The 26,246-nt window shown below is 41.3% G+C and overlaps 1 protein-coding gene and 1 long non-coding RNA gene across 3 annotated transcripts in view; one reads left to right on the forward strand and one right to left on the reverse strand.

The window, feature by feature from the left end:
• The window catches only part of LOC102158399 (uncharacterized), a 131,078-nt gene that overhangs the window by 75,581 nt on the left and 29,251 nt on the right, over positions 1–26,246 (forward strand). The window lies entirely within an intron of this gene.
• Positions 3,303–9,202, reverse strand: LOC146398767 (uncharacterized). 2 transcript variants are annotated; one of them, XR_014817257.1, is made up of 3 exons: positions 4,602–4,930; positions 4,405–4,506; positions 3,303–3,579 (listed from the first exon to the last, which is right to left on the reverse strand). It is a non-coding gene; the product is annotated as an uncharacterized LOC146398767 (long non-coding RNA). The 2 variants fall into 2 exon arrangements; XR_014817258.1 differs by lacking the exon at positions 4,602–4,930 and adding an exon at positions 9,065–9,202 and having other exon boundaries at positions 3,445–3,579.

A 26,246-nucleotide genomic window follows, 5' to 3' on the forward strand; every position in this document is an offset into this window, starting at 1 on the left:
AGTATCTTTTCATGTGCTTTTTTGGCCATCTGTCTATTTTTGGAGAAATGTCTATTTAGATTTTCTGCCCATTTTTTAAAGTTGGGTTGTTTGTTTATTCTGACATTGAGCTATATGAGCTGTTTGTGTATTTTGGATATTAATCCATTGTCAGTCACATCACATGCAAATATTTTCTCCCATTCTGTAGCTCGTCTTTTCATTTTATTAATGGTTTCCTTTGCTGTGAAAAAGCTTTTAAGTTTAATTAGGTCCCATTTGTTTATTTTTGTTTTTATTTTCATTTTTCTAGGAGGTGGATCCCCAAAGATACTGCTGCCATTTATGTCAAAGAGTGTTCTGCCTTTTTTTCCTCTAAGAGTTTTATGGTATCCATCTTTATGTATGTCTTTAGTACATTTTGAGTTTATTTTTGTGTATGGTGTTAGAGAATATTCTAATTTCATCCTTTTACATGTAGCTGTCTAATTTTCCCTGTCACTTACTGAAAAGAGACTCTCTTTTCTCCATTGTATAGTCTTGCCTCTCTTGTCACAGATTAACTGACCGTAGGTGTGTAGGCTTATTTCTGGGCCTTCTATCATGTTTCCTTGATCTGTTTCTGTTTTTGTGCCGGGATCATACTGTTTGGATTACGGTAGCTGTGTAGTATAGGGCTTATATGTAAATTCTGACCGTCTCTATCAAGCGCTTCTTTATTATTGAAGAAATTTTATCTTGCCATTTGATCTCTTTGCAAAATGTATGCTAGCTTATATTTAACTATAGGGAATATCAAAATGTGTATAAGTAATAAAATAGAGTTGCTGCAATTTTTGTCTTTTCTTAAAAAAAAAAAACCTCTATGCTAACTTATTTCAGAGACTTGCAGTGGAAAATTTGATCTGTCCATCATTAATCCCTCGAGTATTCCCAGAGAAAAAGTGATTGCCGTTAGAGAACTAGGTACAGTATTGGTACAAGACTTTGCAAGAAACTAATGTTAATCTCATTTCCCAGGTGATGGGAGTATAGGCTGCAACCCTGGATGGATAGGATAGATCTATGGAATTAAAAGAACCGAAACCTGTCTCCTGTGTCCATACTAATTGATTGTTTCACTTTACAAAGTTTTGGGATAATACTCTGACAGAGCATTAGATAACTGGCACTCCATGACGGGCCTCCCCCGGAGATGTGTCAGCCGTCTGCACGAATCTAGGACTCGGGACGGTCACTTTATCCGAATGCTATGTCACGTGCTCCAGCCTGGCCAAGGGGTTATTTTTTGTTGCATTAATTTTTTGCTGTTATCTTGAGTCAGAACTCAGGCAGAGAAAATGATGCTATTTATTGATAGATTTATAAATTGCAGCAATGTAAATTAATTAAAGAATAAAAGCCTGGGACTATAAATTTAGCCAGGTAGGAAAAACCCTGTTTGTATTTTTATGCCTCACAATTACATAGTCAATTCGAAAGCAGCTAAACTATTCCAATAGCATGCGTGCACTTTAATGAAAAGCTGCTTGCCAAAATTATGCAGTGCAAAATCACTGAGCCACATGGTGAGTCACTGGAATGCTTAGGTTCTAAACTGTTAAAATGTCTTAATTTTAAACTTTTACTGTTATGGTAAAAGGTAAAAATAGTAGATAATCATATGATTAAAAAGTGTACAATTACTCATTCCCGAAACCAAAAAATAAAGTGTTTTCTTCCCCCCAAAAGCTATTATTAAATCTAGAGTGAAGTGATTGAAAGATATGTTCCATAGAATTACCAGGAATTTGGGATAAGCCGCTGTTTGCATTTTAATGCAGTCGTATGTGGATCCATGTGCACAGAGTAGAGCTTGTAGAGCAGCCCCAGAGCTGGACAGGCCTAGTTCACTTACATAAAATACAGCAAAGGTGATGCATTTACTTCCTTGAGGTGCTGGGGGCCCCTCGGATACTTGGTTATTTGAAGAAAGAGGGAAAATGTATGGGGAATCCTGAGGCAAACAAGAAAGGAAACCAGATCCAGTTAGCAGAGCTGTGTGCTGAACCGAATAGGAGGAGATGTAGAAAGTTCGTGCACATCACACACTGACGTCAGGACACGGAACACCTCTGAGGGGAGGTGAAGTGTGCATGGAAGAGTGACATCCCACAGGAGGAAAAGAGCGGATTCCCAGGTAGATAATGTGGGCGCAGGGCCACTTGCTTAAAAGGTCCTTGAACTTCATTCGAGGCTCAGATGGTGTTGCCTTGTAATTCTCCATTTTCGGGTAAGGGGCCCTCCATTTGTTTAGCACTAAGCCTTGAAAGTTATGTAGCTTGTCCTGCAGGTGAGTGTGTTTGGTGGTTGACAGAGAGGCAGTTTTTAGTTTTGCTGTTCAGCGCAATCATCTACAGGACACTTTGCTATGATAGAGACGGCATAGGACATTTCGGAAACAAATTCTGGCTTTGCTATTTCCTGTGTGATCATTTTAGACACATTATTTTATTTTTTATTTTTTGTCTTTTTCGTCTTTTTAGGGCCACACCCGCGGCATATGGAGGTTCTCAGGCGAGGGATCTAATCAGAGCTGTTGCTGCTGGCCTACGCCACAGCCACGCCAGATCCAAGCCGCGTCTACAACCTACACCACAGCTCATGGCAACACCAGATGTTAACCCACTGAGCAAGGCCAGGGATCGAACCCTCAACCTCATGGTTCCTAGTCGGGTTCGTTTCTGCTGTGCCATGATGGGAACTCCAAGACACATTATTTTACATTTTACTACTCTGATCCTTAGTTTCCTTCTCTGTCAAGAAAGAAGCTGCTGGTGTATCACATCGCATACTTACATATGGTAGAGGTAATTATATATTCTGTAGATACACAAATATAATTTTTTTTTTGTCTTTTTAGGGCCACACCTGCGGCATATGGAGATTCCCAGGCTAGGGGTCAAATCAGAGCTGCAGGTGCTGTCCTACACCACAGCCATAGCAATGCCAGTCGTGTCTATGGCTTACACCACAGCTCACGGCAATGCCCTCATCCTTAAGTTAGAGGCCAGGGATCAAACTTGTGTCCTCATGGGTACCAGTCAGATTTGTTTCCGCTGAGCCCCAATGGGAACTCCCACAAATATAATTGTAATAGCCAGTATAAGATTTCTTCTCAAGATGATTTATGAAGTAGTTTGATATTTTCATATGCTCCGTGGGTTGGTATCGGCAACCCTCAAAGGCATGCGTTGGACAGAACAATGGAATAAAAAGATGGCAATATCATGATAGTAAAGAATAATGAGAAGTTGGAGAGTCAGGGAAGGAAAATGAGAGAATTAGAGTGGGAGGTTTATTGGAAAAGATGAGAAAGGGAAGCAAAGGCCTTGCGATGAAATGGGAGACTGGCGAATTGTGGCGAATCGTGGGTGGTAAGGAATTTCAGCTTTGGCACGGGTGCGACTTTCCAGAATGAGAGTGTCTGTTATCTAGGAGGAGTCATTATCATGATGGGAGATCAGGCCTTCACGGGAACTTGTCGTATGTATAAGTCCCAACTGCCGGTGGTTTTCTGCAAAGCAGAGTTCAGTGATGGAATTCCCTGCACAGATTGGCCTGTGTTTAAGTGGAGAGAAGAGACGTGGAACAGAAATTAATTCAAGAGTAGGTGATAAAATAACATGGAACACCCTCAAACAATAAGGCCCTAAAACCTTATGAATTTGGGAAAAGCATGCAGAAATTTGGCTTTCTGCAAAACACGAATTACACGGCTTTTGCCAACTTTTATTAAAATCTTAAAATACAAGGGAAAATGGATGCATGACTGATTTGTTATGGGTCAAATTAGTGACAAGATTGTAATATGCCTACGATTGTGCCATATTCTCATAGATATCAGACACCGAAAGTTAATGTAGGTGCTAATTGAAAAATTTATACATATTGTGTATCATAGTTTAATAAAAACAATGAGTTTTAATTGAAGATAATGATATTAAATTGGAGGAGTAACAGTATTTTCAGGGCCCTAGATGTCTAAGATGCTGTAATATTCTTAAAATTTCATCCCTTTCCCCCCCCGGGTTATGTCATGGCACACAGATGTTCCCAAGCCAGGGAACCCGCCTCATAACAGCAACTCGAGCCACTGCAGTGACAACGCTGGATCCTTAACCTGCTGCAGCACAAGGCAAATCCTCATCCTTCATTTATCCTTCAGAGGAATTATTTGAACTTTGTGTTTAGGAAATCTATGTAGGCATTAGATTTTTGAAGAGATTCAGATTGTTGAGTTCTAATTTGCTCTGTAGGAGTAACCTAGGAGATTATTTATGTAAGGACAACTGTTTTCTATTGTGTAAAATCCTTCCTATTAAATACAAGTTAGGTGTTCCCACTGGTGGTGTCTCTGTTGCACTAGGACACACAGTTCTATACCTGGCTGGGCACAGTGGGTTAAAGGGTCCTGCGTTGGCACAGTGGTGGCACAGGTCATAATCGCACCTCGGATCTGATTGCCGGCTCCAGGAACTCCATGGGCTGCAGGGCGGCAAAAAAAAAAAAAAAAAAAAAAAAATTAGGATATTTAACTTTTATCTACCCTTTATGTTGTAGAATTTGAGACCCAAACTCACCTGAGCATGTGAATGAATCTAATCACAGATCAGAATCAGCTGGAGGTTTTGTTAAAACAGATTTCTGAGCTCCAACTTCAGAGTTTTTGATTCATTAAGCCTGTGGGCGGCGGAGTATAAATTTTGCCTTTCTAATGAGTTTCTTAGTGATAATGATACTGCTAATCCAGGAATCACATTTCTAGAAGCTCTGTTCTTCATCACTGGTCATCAAGGAAAGCTAACTTTTCACCCACTAAAGTGGCTGAAATTGAAAAGACTGACAGCAAATGTTGGTGATGAGCTGGCGCACCCGAGACACTTCTCTGCCACTGTTGGGGTATAAAGTGGTCAATTCCCTTGGAAAACTCTTGGGAAATGTCTTATTTAGTTAAATATTCACCTACCTGTGTACACTAATTTCATTACTTTTCATTTACCCAAGAGAATTTTCAACTTAAGTCCACAGGATGACTTACTGATGTTTGTAACGTCGCTCATAACAGCCCCAAATGAGACACTTGTCCAAGAGCCATGCAAAAGAAAATGGAATAAATTGCGGTGTATTTCTTCAATGGAACACTGCTTCGTTCCTGAATGAACTGCTGATACACACAGCAATAAAGACGATTTTTTAAAAACATGAAGGTTAATGAAAGAATCCAGACAGCAAGAAGAAGCAGAGCTAATCTGTGGCGACAGAAAGAAGTGAGTTGCCCACGGAACAGGTTAATGGAAGGAAAGGAGGTGATGAAATCTGAGATTATGGGAATGTCTGTATATGGATCGTGTTGGTGATTTCTGGTACTTTCCTCAGATCTCTCTGAACTGTGGAATTAAAAAGTCACCTGCGACTTTTACCATATGTAAATTCGGTCTTATTAGTAAACATCGGGTCCCCTGGGGGGTAGCCTTAGCGAATTCATACAGCTGAAATACTAGAAAGCTCAATGAGTCCCTAAGGAAGTCACAAGCCGCAATGACGGGCCAAAGCTCCCCTGAAGAGGACTTTGGGTTGGGTTATGTGCATCCTACCTCTTCTGGGCCTCACTGGGAGACCCTGAAAGAGGGGTGTGGCAACGGGGTGGGGGGGAGATGTAATTTTAGAGACCCTGGTAAAGGAAAGACATGCTGTGTTCCTCCTCCACTCTCGGAGCTTAACGTCTGATACCTCTGTGACCAGATGTGTGTGAGTTTTCTCCCTTGACAAGAAATTATCCAACTCTCTGGGCACCAGCTGGGTGTCCTAGAATTCTCCACTACTTGGAGGTGGTGTCAGACCCTGCAGGTTCAAGGCTCAGTGCCGCTAGCCTGCTCCCTCTCACCACCACTTCAGATGCCAACCGAGAATCCCAGGTGTTGTCTGGACTGGCTACACATCGGAGGTTCCACAACCCCCTCCTTGTGTTTATAATTAATTTGCTGTAGCAGCTCGCACAACTCGGGAAAACAGTTTGCTCATTAGATTGCTGGCTTATAAAAGGAGCTCAGGAACAGCCAGATGAAAGGAATGCGTAGGGAGGTAGGGGGAAGGGGCACAGAGCTTGGTGCCCTCTCCAGGCCCTCTCCGTCCCAGCTCCACCATTTACTGATTTAGTGTGCTTTTATTCAGCAATTCATGAACCGGCCAGTAGCCAGTCTAGCAGAGAGAAAGGAGTTCCAGAAAGCTACAAAGCAAGAGGTTTTTGTAGATCAAACTGAGCAGGAAGCTTTGCCGGGATTTGCTGATTGGATGAAAGCAGGGTTGCTTTTTTTACATGGAGCAAAAGGAAGCCCTGGGTCTGGGTCGGGTAGCTTGTTCAGAGCAGGCAAGTGCTGATGGTTGGCCGAAGTCACCCTTTTCTGGGATAGCCCCACTGTAAGTTGCGGTGTGCTAGTACAGCCTTAGCCTGAGCAACTCCTCCTGGGGCCTGATCTGGTCACCGACCCCAGACCCCAAACCTCATTCCTTCGGGTTTTTATGGAGGTGTGATTGCATAGGCATGGTTGATTAAGTTATCAGCCACTGATGAGTCATTAATCCTTCAGTCCTCTTTTTCCCAGCGATCTGGTGGGAATAGAATGGGGCTGAAAATTGTATTGCAGGGTTTATTCCCCTGGCAGCCAGCTTCCAGCTTCCACCTTTAGGGGCTTTCAAGACTTCACCTATGGCCTCCTGTGGTTGAAAGGGCTTGTTATGAATAACAAAAGGCATCTTTCTCTCTCTGTCATCACTAAGGAAATTCCCAGGGTTTAGGAGCTCTCTGTCAGAAATGGGGATGAAGATCAGATATGTATGATAAATCACATTATCACCGATTCCAACAAGCTAGATTGCCATAATAGATCCCTTATTTCTCAGTAAGGATCCATCAGTGTCTTTTAATGTTAAACTCATAACCAGTCTGTAAACAGTTCTGTTTTTCTGATTCGGGTTTTCTTGTTACGTATCTTCTTTTAGACAGATGTTTCTTAGCCCGGGCTGCAATTTAAAAACACCCAGGGAGCTTTTAAAAAAATTACCAAACCCAATACTGCTGTAAACAATTGATCAAAATCTACAGTGGCAAAGTCAGAGAATTGGTACCTTTCAAACAACCACCCTTTGCTGCCAAATGTAGGAAATCGAAGAGAGGTTTTCGCAACATGGCTTTGAATGTTGATCTGACGTCAAATCTGTTCTTCCTCTGTTCTGTGGATATGCATTTGTCTTTTCTCTCTTTGACTTCTGCCATTCTGCCAGTTCCATGACAATTATTACGTTATAGCTCCTGCACACTTGAGCAGGTTTTGCTTATTTCTCCATGACTGATTTTTGAGTCTTCATACCTGCTGGTCTTATCCTGCCTAGGTCATCTAACTGGAATTATTGAAGATATGTTGCTGATGCTTTCCTGATTTGACACCTGCTGTTTCTATAGAAAACAAGGTCTTTGAATGTAAAACTGTCCCAAAAACTGACGTCAAATCTTTTATCTAGACCTTTCTCTAATTATATTTACTCTTTGTTTCTTGAACACCAAAAATAATGTAGAGAAAAAGCACCACAGTTATTATGCTGAAAACATGTTTGGGAAATTAAGGGGAGATAGTTTTCGGCATCTAACTCATACCATGTGTCCAAATCAGCTTTAAAATTACCTGCCAATGCTCATTAAGCCAAAACCATATTTGAAAGAGTCGGTTGAGTGGAAATGTGGACTGAAGTGCCAAATCTATTCTTTTCTAATACTGTTTGGGATATTTACACAGTAACTGCTCTTAGGAGTGATATATATATATATATATATATGTATGTATTTATAGCAGCATTGGTTCTAAGACTTTGCCAAACCCTCCTCTTACTTCTTACTTTTTTAAATAGATTCTTAGCATCCTAGCCTTATATTATGTGCATAATTTGGATATGATCATGAATTAAATGAGAGTATTATGTATAACTCAGGAGGAGGAATTCCAGACTATGGTGGGAAGAGAATTACCTACGTCATTTGGGAGAAGAAAGGAGCTGATGGTTCATTAAGAAGGATTTTGTTGAATACAGCATATTTAACTGCGGCAAAGCTCAGGTAGTTTTCCTTTCCCTCACAGCAATGCAGGCATAGATATCTTCAAGTAATTATGTGACTTGACAAGTACCCACTCCTAATTCAATGTAAACGGTTGATAAGATTGTGTTAATACTGAGATGCAATCTGTTTGGATGATTTTCTATCTGCTTAGGAACCAAAAGGCCATAAGGAGTGGAATGAATCAAGAAGTTTGTTTGGCATCTCTCCGTGTCCTTCTCTTCATTGTCATTGCCACCTAAAACAAATCTGATTTATTCAGGTTTAAATCTGCGTTCCCAGCGCTATTTACATTGGGAAAATATAATTTACGTGTCACCATCTGTGAAGAAAGATTATTAAACAGTAAAGGATTAAGAGATAAACAGCAAAGCCTTGTAGCAATACGTTGAGTCCAAAATTTAAATGCTGAGAATCTAAAAGATTTGTTTAAAGGCTTTTGAATTGTTGTAGGGTGCTGACTCTGTTCTTGGGATAGAAATAAAAATTAGGCAAAATGTTTTGTTGTTAGATTACCAACTCTAGGAGTTTAACTTATTTTTTTATTAATATGGTTATATTTTATATCTTAATTTATGCTTTGCTGATTTAGTTTCCTCCCTTCCCTTAATAATGTAAATATTACAAATTCGTTACGTTTTATAGGGGACAATTTGCAATCTCTGTGATGCTTGAAAATGCATCTCCATTTAACATTTATCCTTGAGGCCAGTAATTTCTCTCTGGCTGATATTTGAAGTTGAAACAGTAAACATCACAATCATTAATTTTGTTTCTTTTTTCATTTCTGCTTTCAATGCTAAGCATTTGCCTGCCTATGCATCAGTTTCACTTTCAGGAAACCATTTATAACATAAAAAAGGAAACATTTTTATGCCTCAAACACCTATTGAGATTTCACAGACAGTCTTCTATGGTTGGTATCCTATTACTCACCTCCAAGATAGCTTAGGTGAACTTTCCTCAGATACTGTTTCCAGGCGAAGCAGAGTGAGACTTTAGAGGTACAAAAAACTTCATTTACCGTCATAGTCTGTGATTAGAAAACCACTGGCTCAAAACAAAATATAATTTCAGATTTTGTGAGTAAACTGAGTTAAAGCCATTTTCTGTAATGGAACTTGATGAAAAATCAACATAAAACGAATACGATAAAAATAACAACAAAGGCAACTTGAGAAATGCTATGTTTATGCCGAGAGAGTCTCTGCCATTCTCAAAAATTATTCAAGAGGTAGCTGATGGGGAGTTCCTGTTGTGGCTCAGTGCATTAAGAACCTGACTCGTGTTCATGGGATGCTGGTTCAGTCCCTGGCCTCATGTAGTGAGTTAAAGCTCCAGAGTCGCGGCAAGCTGCAGTGTAGGTCACAGACGCAGCGAGGAAGGATCATGTGGCTGTGGCTGTGGTGCAGGCCTCTGTTGCATCTCTTATTCCACCCCCAGCCCAGGAACTTCCGTGTATTCCAGCTGTGGCCCTAGAAAGAAAAGCGTGGTAGCCGATGGGAGTAAATTGGTTACTGAGAAATTGAGGTAAGGTTGGAGCTATACTAGAAACTAGAAAAAAAGGAAAACAAAATTATGAGATGCTTATCACCCGAATGTGTTCTTTACTCTAAACTGGGGTGTGATTACTTTTGCAAATCACCACTGGACAATGTAGAAATATCCTTGAAACAGGGAAGGTTAATAATGCATCAAGCTAATATTCTTTCATACGTACATTGTACCACATGATGAACTGCATTAATCCTAATTCTCCGTATCCCAGCCAGCTATTTATCTTTTCTCTTTAATGATAACCATTCTAACAGGTCTGAATGTTTAATTTTTGCTATTGAGGTTTATGAGTTCCTTATATATGTCAAATCTTAACCCTTTATTTTATATGTATATATTATGCACACACACACACACACACACACACACACACATGGTTTGGCTATATTTTCTCCTGTTTAGTAGGTTGTCTATTTATTTTGTTGATTGTGTCTTTTGCTGTGCAGGAGTTTTTTAGTTTGAATTAGTTCCACTTATTATTATTTATTTTTTTATTGCTTGTGATTTTGGTGTCATATCCAAGAAAAATCATTGTCAAGATGTATATAAAAGATTTTTTCCAATGTTTTCTTTCTTTCTTTCTCCCTTTCTTTCTTTCTTTCTTTCCTTCCTTCCTTCCTTCCTTCTTCTCTTTCTTTTCTTTCTTCCCTCCCTCCTCTTCCCTTCCCTCCCTTCTCTCCCTTCCCTCTCCCTCCCCACCCCTCTCCTTTCCTTTCCGTGTCCAGGGTGTGCAGAGTTTCCAGGCCAGGGATCATACACCAGCCACAGCAGTGACCATGCTGAGTACTTAACTGCTAGTTCACCAGGGAACTCCTCACTATGTTTTCTTCTAAGAGTTTTACAGTAAGTTTTTTACAGTTTCGTCTTCCGTTTAAATCCTTAATCCATTTTGAGTTAATTTTTTTAAGTGATAGAAGTTAGAATTTCAGTTTCATTTTTTGGCATGTGAATATTCAGTTTTCCTAGCACCAGTTATTGTAGACAATAGCCTTTCCCTACTGAGTATTTTTGGCCTTTTCATCAAATATTTATTGATCATGCATGTGTGGATTTATTTCTGGACTTTCGATTCTATTCTTTTGGTCTCTGTGTCTGTTTTTATGCACATATTTTGAAACTTTAGTGAATTTGCTTTTAGGTCCATCATTTTTAGAGGGAAATCCTTTAAATTTTGTGCTTAACCAAATTATGTCACTAGCAGAGACATTTATACTTCTTCCTTTCCAAAATGGATGCCTGGTATGTTTTTGTCTGACTTAATTGCTCTTGCTAGGCCTTCTTCCAATATTATATTGAATAAGACTGATGAGAATGAACATCTTTCTCTTGTTTCTGCTTAGAAGGAAGGTATTCAACTTTTCACCATTGTACAAGATGTTAGCTATGGATTTGTCATATGTAGTATTTACCGTGTTGACGTAAGTTGCTTCTATACCCAATTTGTTGAGAGTTTTTACCATGAAAGTATGTTGTATTTTGTCAAATGATTTTTTTTCTGAATCCACTGAGATGACTTTATGATTTTGTTTTTCTTTCTATTAATGTGGTGTATATCAGGTATTAATTTGCATATGTTGAATCATCCTTGCATTCCAGGAATAAATTCTGTGTGGTCACAAGGGGTGATCCTTTTAATGTATGGTTAAATTAGGTTTGCTCATATTTTGTTGAGAAATTTTGCATCTTTATTTATCAGAATTATTGGGTTACAGTTTCCTTTTGTGCTCTCGAAACTGGCTTTTTGTATCAGGATAACGCTAGGCTCAAAAAAGGAGTTTGGAAGGGTTCCACCCTCTTCAGTGTTTTAGACGAGTTTGAGAAAAATTGGCATCAGTTCTTTAAATGTCTGGTAAAATTACCCCTGGTCCTGAACTTTCCTTTATTGGAAGGGTTTTGATTATTGATACAATCTCCTTTCTTATTGCTTTGTTTGCTTTTCTTCCAGCCATTTGTGTATATCTCGGTTTTGCTGATCTCTTGGAGGAGTGAAACCAAAGGAGGACCTGCTCTAAGAGGCCGAGGCAGCTGGTCACTCACCCCATTTTTCCTTTCTTTCCGAGGAGACCTGTTTCTGGGTTGTCCCCTCTTAGCACTGAGCAGTGTTGTCTTGGGAGGTGGGATGATGCAGGCAGAACGAAGCTGTTCTTCCTTCCCTTTTTGTGGATTTATCTGCACGGTTTTTGTTCCATAGAATTGCTGACGTTTCCTATGTTAACTCCAATCCTCCCAGGGATGTTTTAGTTTGTAGGTAGCTGTCTGATTTCTTTTTTCTTTTATTGTTATTTCCCCAACATAATTTTTTTCCCTCTGTACAGCATAGTGACCCAGTTACACATACATGTATACATTCCTTTTTCTCCCATTATCATGCTCCATCGTAAGTAACTGGATATAGTTCTCAGTGGCCTATCTGATTGCTCATTGTTGATCTTTGCCAGTGATGGAGGCTGGGGGCGCCTCCTCTGCCATCTTGGTGGCATCAGTCTCTGAGTTTATGCTTACACAGCAGTGAATACCTAGACGGCTGTGGATAGTTACATAATTAAATATCCTTTTTCCCTTACTGTGTGGCCTTGTGCAAACCAAATGTGAATGAGTGGAAAATTTGCTGGATACGATCTTTTACTATGTCTGGGGCGTCAAAATCATTGGCTTACTCTCCTGTTTCCGATGTCCTAAAAGGCAGTTCAAGCTGTCAGTCAACCGACTGTGCCCTTTTCAAGAACGTACTGATCCTTAGTGTGGCCGAGAAAATACCTATAAGAAGGACCTATATCCTTTACACTGACCTATCAGGAGAGTTGGGCCTTTTGTCTGGTGCACAAACTCTCTTTAATTTAATAGAAAACTAGATGGTTTTGAAGTAGAGCACACCAACCTTTTCAAGCCACCTGGGTATTGTTTTATGTAATGAAGCAGTAATTTCGAAATGGTGAACCAACTCATTAATTTGCTAAATGACATCCAGTGACTCAAAAGACCAAACATAGCTTCCCAAAGATCCTAACTAAATCCCAGGGTATAGTTTATATTTTGCTAGACTCGCTTTTTATACAACTTTAGATAGGTCATCATTGCATGCACAAATTTATTTTTCTCCATAAAATTCCCTATCATAAAGCCATATTGAAAAGAGGAGTTATTATATGTTTAAACTTGAAAACTGCTTTGCCGTCATTTTCATTATGACCGTGCCGATTTGTATTAATCTCCTAATTTTACTGTTGAATAAGCTGAGACACAGAGGTGAAGTTACTTTTCCAAGTTTATATAGTGAATCCGCTGCAAAACTGGAATTACTCCTGTGAAGTCCCCAGTCCATTACTTTGCTCACTGAATCACTTTGCAGTTCTGCTTTGTGTGAGAATTGTTTTACATTAATTAAGGAGCCTGACAATAAACATTCATTTACTCATTTTTGCTTTTTATAATGAAAAATGTTGTTGAATTGAGTGTGAAGAAAAAAAAAAAGTCTTTACTTTGGCATTCGCATTAGCCCCAAAACAGCTGAACTGGATGTTTGTCAAGCTTGGCAAGGACTAAAGTCTGACAGAGTAAACTCGTGCCAAGTTCCATTTGAAATGAAATGTTCTGCCAAAGTTCTAAGCAACTGAAAATTGGGGCTTCGCATTAATCTGCCATTTCAATATACTCTACCAGTGTCTCATAAAAATCTTTAGTCTAATAAGTAATGTTGATGTTATTATAACATTTATATGGTAACTGTTAGACTTCCCAGAGAAAAAGACTCCTAGGTCTAGTCATTTGGAGATTCATTAGATTCCATTTATATTTTATGATGTATACTGTTAACTTTCTTCATATGCAGCTTTTTCTTCCCATGTATGTTTTGACCCCATTTCATGTTTAAATCGACTTTTACTGGTATTCTTGCTTTCATTTCATTTTTAGGTGAAATGCTTTAGAAATATCTAGGTATTTCTTTCTTTCAAGTAACTCCATGCATATATGCATGGGTTTTTGACATAGGTCTTGCTGTCCACAAAAGGCAAAATTTAATAAGGGCCTCCTTCCCCTGACCACTTGCTCCTGATTTTCTGCTCTTTACTACAGGAAGGAATATACTTGCAGTCGAAACTCTCCTTAGAAGTGCACAAGGGCCAGTCGAATATAAGCCCTGTATTTGCCAAGAACTTTAAAATCCGAATACACTGCTTTTAGATTTGGGGAAAGTATTAAAAGCCTAACAGGTGACGACATGTTAAAATAGTGTGGTTCTGATATCGGTTCAGTGCCTTGCAATTAGGTTCTTTGGCTGATGTAGCCAGTTACTTACTGACCTCGAGAAGCTTGGCCTTGTCCTTCTTGCAGCCCCTAACTCTAACCTGTGTCCTAAAGCAGCTGTGTGGGAATCACCAGGGATTCGTCCTCTCCCTCATTCCTCATACTCCAGACCTGCTCATTCTTCTCGACGTGTCTGGATTCCTTTCCTTCATCTCTGTCTCTGCTTCAATTTCCATGTTTTAGTCAAAATCTCACCTTGATTTTACTGCAGCAGATGTGATCTCCTTGCTTCTGTACACATCTCCCTCCAGTATAATCTTCCCAGGCTTCAGAGTCGTGTTTTAAATGGGAAACGTCTGATTAGATCTCTCCCTTGATTAAAATCCTCCCATGGTCCCTCCTTGCTTTCATGATAAAATCTAAACACCTAACTCTCCGCTGTGGGACCTTCTACTCTCTGGCTGAGGCTTCCACTCCAGCTGAATATCCTGACAGTCCTATTTTAAACATTATCTTGTAGCTCCCTGTAGCTCTTGTAGATCCTGTACTCTGCTTACAGGGAAACTACACTCCATGGTTCTGTTATAAAATCCACTTTTAAATTATCTTCCTTGCTTTAACTGACTCATTCACCTACATGTTTCAAGACCGAACAAGGACATTTGTGCTCAAGGATGCTGCCTCTCTCTGTTGGTCTTTGGTGTTGGTAAGTGCCTTCCACCCTATGAGCTGTTGGCATCACTGAGCTGAACACACTGAAGTGTCTTGTGCCCTGGCTGCCTCCGTTATTAGATTATGTGGTCTTTGAGGACAGGGAATGCTTTATTCAGCTTTGTAACCTGATCGCCCATGGTGCTTGGTACATAGTATAATTTTGTTGAATTACATACAGAAATATTTTAACATGTACCACACATACTTTTGTTGTCAGTACCATTTTGCTGAATAAATGCTGTGCTTCCTTCCCTTAAGAGCAGTGTTCTTTCAAAATTTCTCACCAGACTCGGATATAACTTCGCGTGCTTCTCTTTGACAATTTATGCAATAAAATTATTAGGAAAAATGAGCTGTAACATGAGCAACACCTGTTCTAGAGCGAATTATTTGGCGGACCCTCTTCTAAGAACTTTGCAAACATTGTCTTACCTAATCCTTAAACAGACACCTGGAAAAGAGGTACTGCTAATAACACCAGTTTACAGATGGAAACCAAACCAGGGCTTCAGAAGGCTACGTAGCTCATCTGATCAGCATCCTGTAGCTAGTAAGAAGCAGAATCCATGTTTCATTTCAAGCTACTTAATTATAAATGCTACTCTCCCCAGAGTTACGCTGTGCTTATTTTATCCTAAAATCTCCTAGTATCATCTCGCTATATAAAACTATGGGTGTCAACACAAATTAAGTTGAAAAAAATCACTAAAAAAAAAAATTGACAACAAACCTGTGCAATAAGACAGGTTACTTTTGTTTTAAATAGTTTATGATTTTGGGGGGGCTTGGAGAGGGGACAGTGCTTAAAAGCAACTCATTTGTTTGTTGCTTGTTTGCTTATTATTCATCCATTTTGTAGATTTAGCCTTTTCTTTGTTTGTAAGCCTTTGTCCATTCATCTCCCTGATACTTCTTTAAACCTTAAGCTCTCAGAACTCTTAAGAGGAAAGAAGCTGTTGCAAGCATCAGAATGGTATCAGTTGTAGTTTTAACATTCTTTCTATTTTTGTCTTTTTGGGGTTTCAACAGCCCTTCCTTCCTCTTGCGATGGTTTGAAAGATTACTTTTTAAGCTAGTTCTATCACCATGGCGAGTAATAAACAATGTTAGAGGCTCTTTTCTGACAACAGAATCTTTTTTGTTCCTTTTGACATTAGCAGCGGAGATTGTTACTAAGAAGCATTGAGAGGAAAGGGGAAGATGACAACGATGATAAACACTTCCTTGGGGACTGGGGGAGACACACCGCCAGCTGAATTCATTTTCAGGGACTGGTGCAGGCCCCTCCGGCTAAAATGGCTGGAGGGTAACCTCTTCTCTGGGATGGAGTGGAAATGGGGAGAAGGAGGCAGGAGACCTCCTCCCCGTCATGACACCTTGTATGTGATGTCCAGGAAGATTTTTCTAGCCTTCTGATAGCTGTTCTGACATTCTCATATAGGAATCATTCATACAATTCAGGTGAATTTTTTTTTTTTTTTTTTTTTTTTTTTTGCTTTTCTAGGGCTGCACTCGTGGCATATGGAGGTTCCCAGGCTAGGGGTCAAATTGGAGCTGTAGCCACCAGCCTAGACCACAGCTACGGCAACACGGGATCCAAGCCGCATCTGCAACCTACACCACAGCTCACGGCAACACCAGATTTTTAACCCACTGAGCAAGGCCAGGGATCGAACCCGCAACCTCATAGTTCCTTGTTGGATTTGTTGACCACTGAGCTATGACAGGAACTCCCAGGTGAACATTTTTGATACTAGTTTGCTACCATATGCTTGGGGTACAGTTGCTAAGAAAGTAAAAGAATACAAGGCACTCAGTTCAATTTGAATTTCAGAGAGCAGATATACATTTTTTTTTTAGGATGAATAAGTCCCTACAACGCTTATACTAAAAAGTGTTGTTATATGAAATTTAAATTGAGCTAGATGTCCTTTATTTTGTCTAACAACCTTAGTCCCAGAGCTTTCAGTTTATTTATACAAGGGATTTGGAGTCGGTTTAAATTTTCACAAATCAATTTATGGGGCCTGAATGCAGTTGTGAGAGATGGCACTTTACCACTTGGTTTTGTTTATTTATAAATTGAAAAATATCAGTAGACTTTGGACTGACTTCCTCTTTCTTTCTTTCTTTCTTCCTTCCTTCCTTCCTTCCTTTGTTCCTTCCTTCTTTCCTGTCTGTCCTTTTAGGGCTGCATCCATGGCGTATGGAGGTTCCAGGCTAGGGGTGCAATCAGAGCTGCAGCTGCTGGCCTACACCACAGCCACAGCAACGCAGGATCCAAGCCTGTGACCTGCACCACAGCTTATGGCAACGCTGGTCCTTAACCCACTGAGCAAGGCCAGGGATCAAACCCCAGTCTTCCTGGATGCTAGATTCATTTCCACTGAGCCACGACGGGAACTCCCGACTTTGCATTTTCTATATGAAGGTTGGTCTTGATATGTTTAGTTCCTGAATGATGACGTAAAGTAAATAACTAGTTCTACTAGATAAATAGAATTCATCACACTTAGAGAAGGGACTCTACTGAGACCTCTGCATGCTGCAGGTGCAGCAAAAAACCCAAAAAAACAAAAAACCACACACACACAAACAAACCTTTTGGAGAACTTAACTGATAATATTGAGGTATGTCTTTACCTGCTAGTAATACACAATTCCAGTGATACACAATTCAACATAAAACAAACTATAAGAGAACAATAGCAACATCCAAGATGTTTATTTTGTCCCACTTTGACAATTATCAAATTATTTCAGATTTGGTCAGAATTATTAGTTGTGGTCCCTCCACTTTGCTCACGTCCTAGGCATATCCCTTGCTTTCCTACCATCTGCCACTGCTGTTATGCACATTATGACATGAACTAGTTTCACGTCGTTTACAAACGTAAATCAAAATGACTTATAAATTACACAAGTTCACAATTAAAGTAACTTTTTACTGTTAGTTGTCTGTGGTAACTTTGTCCTCTGTCTCCCTCCCAAACTGGAATGGTATTTTCCAGAATTCCCTTCTCTGTAAGGCATTGGCCGAAAGCTATTTTATGTAAGATCTGGAAGGCAGCTCCTAAGCTGGGAAGATTGATGTACGTCTCCAGACATGGTGGAAGCTCATTCACCTCGTTGCTGACCTCCTGGCTCACCTTGACGGAGGGGGACAGCAGGGGACCCTCAGTTTCTTCCGCTCCCGCCACATCTCCTGTTTCTTTAAGTTATGGGCCAAGGACAGAGCACCGACATGGTCGAGGGTGCCTTGCTCTCTTGCAGCCACCGTAGCATCAGGGTGGTAGGTGGTGACAGACAGACATAAATATGTCTGTGTCGGTTTCTCAGGGCACCCGGTTTGTCCCTGCAAGTCTCAGCTTTTCCACTTAATTTCCTAACTGCTGTCTGTCTGACCTAGAGCCATAGCCACAGACAATAACCTGCATAGATTGATGTGCCCGCTCACAATGGCTTCAGGTATAGCTCCTGTAATAGATCCGTATTCAGACCCCTTTTCCTGTGTTTGCTCTTCTGATGGAACTCAGATACTTCCTTCTTATCAGACTCTTTGGGGAAATTTAGGCTAGCTTTATTGTTACATTGTCTGTCCTAAATCATGTCCATTCTTCTTCCTGGTTCTGCATTTTTTTCCCCCTCTAGATTCCTGAGCTTGCTGGTGATCCATGTTTCATGTTACAACAGGGCAGTCTGTCACCTTTTTTAAAAACAAATCAGAGCTGGGTAAAAAACATATAGTATTCTGTTCTAATTTCTTTGTAGTTGGTTTATTAAATAATTTTCTTAAATTCTGGTGTTAACTTTTGCCTTTGAGTGTCTTTTTGAGGTTCTAGAATTACTTTTTCTTAGAGTTTTGTTAAGAAAACACACATGCAAAAGTATGATTGAACAGTAATATGCACCCCCAGTAGAACAAACTACATAATATTCACTCATCAGCCAGTGGTCTTCACCAAGCTACTATCAAAAAGCAAACTACAGGCCCATAGTGGCATCATGTGTGCTAAAGCCCACGGTGCAGAACCGAGAGTTAATACTTGATGTGATTGCAGTTTCTACCTCTTCCGTAAATATAATTTTTTTCTTTTTTTTACGGCCACACCTTTGGCATGTGGAAGTTCCCAGGCTCGGGGTCAAATCAGAGCCAACAGCTGCTGGCCTTCACCACAGCCAGAGCCCCTTGGGGTCCAGGTCTGCGACCTACAGCACCACTCACGGCAATGTTGGATCCTTCACTCACTGAGCGGGGCCAGGGGTCGAAGCCACATCCTCACAGATGCTCTGTCAGGTTCTTCACCTGCTGAGCCGCAATGGGGACTCCCACAAATATAATTTGCATCACCAGGCTGGAGTTTTCTGGGCCACACCAGCGAGGTCATCTAATCCGGCATGTGGGCCTCTTTATTCCCCCAAGAGAAGGAAGAGGCGATCTGCCTGATAAACCCCTTGCGGGTCCCTTCCTGCCAAAAAAGAAGTCACCCTCTCTTTTTCTTTTGTTAATATGTTCTTGCCCCGCCCTCCTCTGCCTATAACACCTTCCGTTTTTGTATAGCCCCTCAGAGCCCTTCTCCTTGCTAGATGGGCTGCTCTCTAATGCAAGAGTCGTTTAATGATGCCCATTAGATCTTCAAATTTCCCGGCTGAATTTTGGGTTGTAACACCGCAGGTAATAGGTGAGCAATCCAGCAAGAAAAAATGACACATTTTTCCAGGTAATATACTATGTTTCCAGGAAGAGCTTTTCTTCTGTTTTTTTTCCTGACCTGTTCTGGTTCCAGAGCTAGAGGAAACCGGTCCCTCACCTGACAGATGCCGCCTGGTCCGGGTATGGTGGGGGCTAGTTGTTGCCCTTGGTTGGCAGGCAGCAGTGGCATAGACGAGCCCTTCAAACTGCCGAGTTCTTCCCTGACTTGACTCTGATGCATCTGAGTCTGGTTTTAGTTCCTGTACCAGTGGGAGCCCCTTCTCCTTCTAAAATGCTCCTTCAGCTAATACCAACAGATCAGCATTACTGTTGGAATAGTCCGTGTCTTTTTATGTTTGGGAGTTTAATATACTTGAACTATTAACTTTTCTTTCAGGATTCTTTCCATACCTACACACGTCCATCCCAGCCAGGCTCCTGCTGGCCATTACTCTTGGAAAGTTAGGTCACAGCAGCAGAACGCAATGTAAAGGGAGTTCTTGTATTTGTTGTGAGTTTCAAATGTACCAAAGAATTAGATGTCCCAGCTTCCTCGTGATGCCTTAGACATGCAAACACCTCTTGAATGTGGACCCATCTTAAAGGAGGGAGGAGACGAAACATGAATATGACTCCGTGGGACAACTTCTGGTGTGGGGGCTGGACAACCCCTTCCGGTTAGAGTAGCCACACATCAGGGGAACGGAGAGAGGTAGAAACGGTGTGAAGCAGGAGACAAGGAGCTGACAGTTGACTTCACCTGCTATGGACGTTTCCTTGTTCCCTATCAACCTCGAAGAGCATAAATCCTCTGTTTGTAGAAAGTTAAAACGTGCGCATAACAAGCAGTAACTACACCGCTTAACAAGCGTATGAGGTGTTCTAGACGCGTGTTGGAAGCTTTTCCGTACGCTGCCTGCCTTTAGTGCTTTCACAGCTCTACGAGTTAGTTATGCACCCCCATTTTATACACGAGGGCGCTGGGTTCACAGAGGTGATGCCATGACCTCGCCCGGGGCCACGGAGGTAACAACTGGCAGATCTAAGATCCTCCCAAGGCTCGTCCCAACTCAGAACACACTCCCTGTCCACTGTGTTACTGTTCAAAAACCAGTCCTCCTGATGTGCACATATTTAATCAAAAAACCCTGTAATTATTATTGTTGAACTTATTCAATACGCATTTATTAAGCACCATCTTCGTGGAAGACATTGGACTGTAATCTGTGTTTTTTGTTTTCGTTTTTTTGTCTTTTCTAGGGCCACACCCACGGCACATGGAGGTTCCCAGGCTAGGGGTCGAATCGGAGCTACAGCTGCTGGCCTACCCCACAGCCACAGCAACGCAGGATCCCAGCTGCATCTGCCACCTACACCACAGCTCATGGCAACACCAGATCCTTAACCCACTGAGCGAGGCCAGAGATCAGACCCGCAATCTCATGGTTCCTAGTCGGATTCCTTAACCACTGAGCCACGACGGGAACTCTTAGAGTCTGTGTTTATAAAAGCAGAAAAACCATTACAAGAACTGTCCTCAAATTATACTTACAATTATAGGAAAACATGATGATTATAGTGCAGTGATGCTTATTAAAAATACAATCTGTAAATTCAGTTTTAGCTATACTTGTGGGATTATATTCTCTTGTTTTCAAAAAGAGAATATTTGCAGAAGAATACATCATAAAAATATATAATAATATCCTACTGAAATTTAAAATCACAGAAGAAATTAGAGATTTAGGCACATGACTCGTCAAAATACTATTTTCTAATAATATATAATATATTTAATATAACACTAAAATAATATAGAACATCATATTTAGTATATTTAATAAATATAGATTTATTTTATAATATATAGTTATAGTGTATTATAATTAATTACAGATTGGCTCGAGATATTTTTATTACCAGTAGATAAAGATAAGTAATGAAACTAGGACACAGGTATTTTGTGGAATCTTATCATCATCACCTGAATTAGTTCAGGAAAAAAATGTCTACTGGGTTGCTGGGGTTCAGCTTTCTTTAAAATATAGATATGGGCTCAAATTAACAATGAATTCTTCCACTGTTTTTTTTCTGATAACGAGTTTAGTCTTTAGAGGTCAGTTGGTACACTTACCTTTTAGATATTTTTGATGCATTTGTGTTTCTGCAGCACTAAATTGACATATTTAACCCAGTTGCTCTTAGAATGAACCATCTCTGTCCCATTTGCTTAGTTAAAAATAATGTTTAATTTTTTGCTGGAATTTACTTTAAAATGTTTATAATTTGTTTTCCCTTTAAATGCTTATTGGTGAACATAAATATGAGCTAGCAGGACGTCTAATAGCATTTTTATAATTTGGACTTAAGCTGTGTATTCAGATGAGCTGAATCCATTTAAAGTCGCTTAGGATTGACCATGTCATCAAAGGAAATAAATACCAAAATATGAGGAACTACAAAGAGAGAAACAACCTAACCTCCTGCGAGTATAATCTAAGGCTAGGCTTGTTTAACCTGTTTTTATGCAGTGGTAACTACTCTTTGGGAATTTCTATTTGTTAATGAAAGCCCTGAACGTATGAAGAGAACACAGTGCTAAAAGTACATGAGGAGTCCTCTGCCATTAGCCGAATTCTTTGTCGTTTCATCGGAGCTGAAATGACCCCTCGCAGAACTGCTTAAACGCGTGTCCGATGGTCAGCAGACCTGAGGGTTGGTGGTGGTATTTTTTTTCCCCCAGGAATCAGAATCCTATATAAATGTTCAGTAGGGGCGTGAAGCGCACTAAAACCGTGCTGCCGGCTCAGTCCCGGGCGTGTTCAGCCTGGAGCAACACTGAATTATACAGGTTATTTCAGCCCCTCTTTGACTGTAGCCCCAGTTACTAACTGTACGAAGGAGGAGACTCGCGGGCTGCGGCCCAGCCGGCAGCACTGGGGTGCAGCCGCGGAGGAAGAAGAGACGCAGCTCCTTCTGAGCCTTCTTGCCTGGGGGTAGGAAATGCCATCACACATTTGCTGAGCGGCTTGGCATCACCCGCTTCTAGCTCTTCCTCTTGGCTCCTGAGGTTAAAATGACGACAAACGCTGACCTTACCATAGCTCTGTTGGGGAGAGTCACGAATAAATGCGCGGTCAAGTCCTCTAAAACTATCGAGTGCCTAAATCATCCACGGAGATGGTTTCTTCATCTCCTTACATAGTAGTGTTTTAGTCACAGGGTTGTGAAGCCACAATTGTTAAAATGTTGGAAAAACGACTTCTCCGGGATGTTTTCCTCTGCAAGAAAATGCAAAGCCCAGCGGCTTAAGGACTTGATGACCTCAAGTCAAGTCTTCTGGCAGAAGACAGAGGGGTTGAAGGGTTGAATAATTTAGTGGCTCCTTGATGTCATCAAAGACGGGGCCCCATTTTTCCTTTCTCTTTGTCACCCTCAGCAGATTCTTGTAGTCACAAAACAGCAGCCGTGGTTTTGGGAATCACCTGCAGACACAGCGAAAGACAGCAGGAAGAAAAGCCTCATGTTTCTCTTGGCTCTCCTTAGAAATTAAGAAACCTTCCCAGATGCCCAGAGGCTCTCTGCATCCCCTCCGTACCGTCCTGTGTCTTTGACCTCCTCTAAGGAATGCCTCCTCTGACCAGAAGAATGCGCCAGGCGATTGAATTAGTCTACTCAGCGCTGACTCGGGTCAGGCCGAGGGGTGGTTATCACTGCACTGAAGCAGGCCCGTGCTGCCTTTCCTGTCTCCACTAATACACCGCCAACACTCCGTGTCCTTTGCATCTTCGTGGTCTTCAATCATGATGAGGCCCTCAGTGCTGCAGAAAGTCTTCTAGTTCCTATTGGAGTATTCAATTCTGTGAGAAATACTCATGCCCCTACTCTGCGGGGCCCTATGGCATCTTCTGTGATCCAGCACATTCTCCACGCTCAGGCTAGACCTTGTTCGCTTGAGACTCCTCTTGGGTGACGGTGTGTCTCACCATTGCCACAGCTCATAGCACGCCTGACTTTGAATAGTTTCCTCTCGGTCAAGGGCAGAACTTGTCCTTGCTTGTGCTTTCCCACAGCTTGCCCTGACCCTGACAGTGAGATTCCAGGTGTCCAGGCACGTTGGGTGGTGGATGGCCCACAGATGGCAGCTTAGCCTGTTTCATGTTGGATGTCAACTCAAAAGCAATACATTTCTCCTACTCCTTTCCCAGAAATCTGAGAAGGGAAACAAAGATTATTATTATTTTCCCTTTCAGTCACTTCAGTGCCTCCAAATTCTCGTATAAAACATATTCTCAAGTCTGGGTTACCTTTCCTTTCCTCCAGACTCAATCCTAAGTCGCAGCTCGGGAAAAACAAAAACAAAACCCTCGCGTCGTAAGCCAGCCTCCAGAGCCTTTTGCCTGTGGCACTTTGGATGTTTATTTCTGCTTCAGGCTGGAGAAGGGGAAGGTAGCCGCGGAAACACTCGGGAAGAGAAAGAGGGAGAGGGGATCACGGAGAAGAACTCATCGCTCTGCCACACGCGAGACAGGTCAAGTATCACATCCTCTCGAAATTTGTTTTCCTCCTCGGAAACGCACCCATTCATCACGCCTCCTCGTCGGGCCGTGCAGTGCTTTTGTCCTCACCGGCTGTTTTGCCCCAGCGTGTGTTCAGAGACCGCAAGTCTTACTTTCTGTAGCAGCAAATGACGATGCTGCTGCCTCAACAAACGCTCACAGCCCATATATTTGTAGGCTAAGTATGCCTCTATGCCTTCTTAGCCTAAAGGTGCACCTATTTTTGCAGGGTTATCCACATTACCTGCTTCTACTTTTCTACTTCTTCAAAACAAACGAAACAAAACAAAAACCTCAAGTCTGGTTTTACCCTCCCCGTTTCACTGAACGTGCTCCATAGATCATAGATCACGCTTTGTTGCTCTGTCCAATCACACATGGATGATTTTTTTTTTTAATTAGGCAAACCTTATTAAAACGTTCTCGTTGGCCTTTTTCAATATCACGTTCTCCTCGTCTTCCTCCCGCGTAGCTGGATATCACGGGCACACCTCCCCTGCCCATGTCTTAAGCGTATATCCTCTTCAGAGTTTCATTCTGGACCCTCTTTCTCCGCTCCTTCCTCCTGTGGTGCCTGCCTTAGTTTGTATGAGCAGCTGTAATAAAAATGTAAACTGGGTGGCTTATAAGCAGCACTTATTTTTCCCGGTTCTGGAGGCTGGGAAGTCTGAGATCAAGGTGCTGATACGAGTGTCTGGGAAGAACCCTCTTCCTACATGGCGACCTTTTCACTGTGTTCTCACCTTTTCACTGTGTTCTCCCCTGGCGGAAGGTGCAAGGGATGTCTCTGGGGTCTCTTCCCTGAGGGCACGGGTCCCGTTTATAGGGCTCCATCCTCAGGACATAATCACCTGCCAAGCATTACTTTCAGGGTTCGGCTTTCAGCTCATGCACTTTGGAGGAGCCCAGACACGGTCTGCAGTAATCCCAGGATTTCATATTCCATGCAGTTGTGTTTATTAGCTAAGCATTTACCCGTTCCTTTGAGCAGTGATCCACATCACCTGCCTAGGGAACTTTCTTTGTGCAGGAGCTAGAAACATTGGGCCATCCCATCGTCTAAGCATGAGCAGGCCCCATAGGTTAGCTTTTGCTGTTTTCCGCTAGTCCTCAATCTAGTTTCCAAATAATCTATGGTCTTAACCATAAAATGCGCAGGACTTCCAACTGTGGTGCAGCAGGTTAAGGATCCGGCGTTACCTCTGTCGCGTGTGGGTTCAATCCCTGGCCAGTGCAGTGGGTTAAAGGATCTGGTATTGCTGAAGCTGTGGCGTGGGTCTCAGCTGTAGCTCAGATTCGATCCTTGGCCCAGGAACTTCCACTTGTGGTGGGTGTGGCCGAACATGTGTTTTCACTGATTTTTCTCTCCTTGCCAGTAAGAGACAATAGCACTTGACTCAATAATCTTTTACAAGAATCACAGCAGCAGCCATCCTAAACTTTAGTGACAGTTAAGTATACCAATTTATAACAAAACTCATGTTGAAGTAGTAAATGTGAAGTAGTGGTGTGGATATGACCTCATTTTTCTGTTTTCTGTATGAGTAGATGGCATTATTTGTTCGGTTGCCTAAAACAGGAACATGGAATTGTCTATGATGCTTTCACTTAAGTTATACATTAACTCGAGTACCAGATCTTCTGTGAGTTTTCACATCACTGCCATGTTCCCACTCCACTCTTTGTCCTCTGCCACTTCCCGTCTCCATTATCTCTCATTTTGGATTTCATCAATGTCTTATTAAATCCTCCGCTCCATTCTCGTGCATTTGAACATTCTGCTTCATTCTCCCTACCATGGAATAGAATTGTCAATCCCTTGTTTAATGGGTCTGTACAAATCCATTGTCCCAAGACATAGTCCAAAATTTTTCAAATGATCTTTCCAGTAAAACCTTTAGTGCTTTAATGATTTCAGTAGGAGAATGAAGTTCCTTCCTGAGTCTTTTAAGTGATTTTCAAGAGGTGTGTGGGCATTAATAGAAAGAATCAATTTCCTAACCCTCAGATTCCATGTGTATTCTTTCCTAACTTCACATAAATTTTTTTTTCACCTACCCTGTCATGATTTCTCTTTCCCTACTTTATAGAAAAAAAGCATAAAATTCACTCATCTAAAATTTTATTATGTGTACTCCTTAGTTGTATAAAATGCCTGAGGGCACCTAAAAATGGAAGATTTTTTTCCCATCAGAAGCTTCAGTCGTATCTCAAACATTTTTGTTACTCACGCAGCCTGAGCTTAGAAATGAGCTGCTTTGGCAGGTATCTGGATACTCCGGAACTAGCGTACTTATGGCCAGGGAGGGTGATGGTCCTATTTTTTAAGGGGTCCCCACATCTTTCATCC

The sequence above is a fragment of the Sus scrofa genome, chromosome 10 (genome assembly GCF_054392235.1).
Source record: "Sus scrofa isolate SSC_HxYL_T2T_F1_AM1 chromosome 10, Sscrofa_HxYL_maternal_Yorkshire_Landrace_v2.0, whole genome shotgun sequence".
NCBI classification, from domain to species: domain Eukaryota; kingdom Metazoa; phylum Chordata; class Mammalia; order Artiodactyla; family Suidae; genus Sus; species Sus scrofa.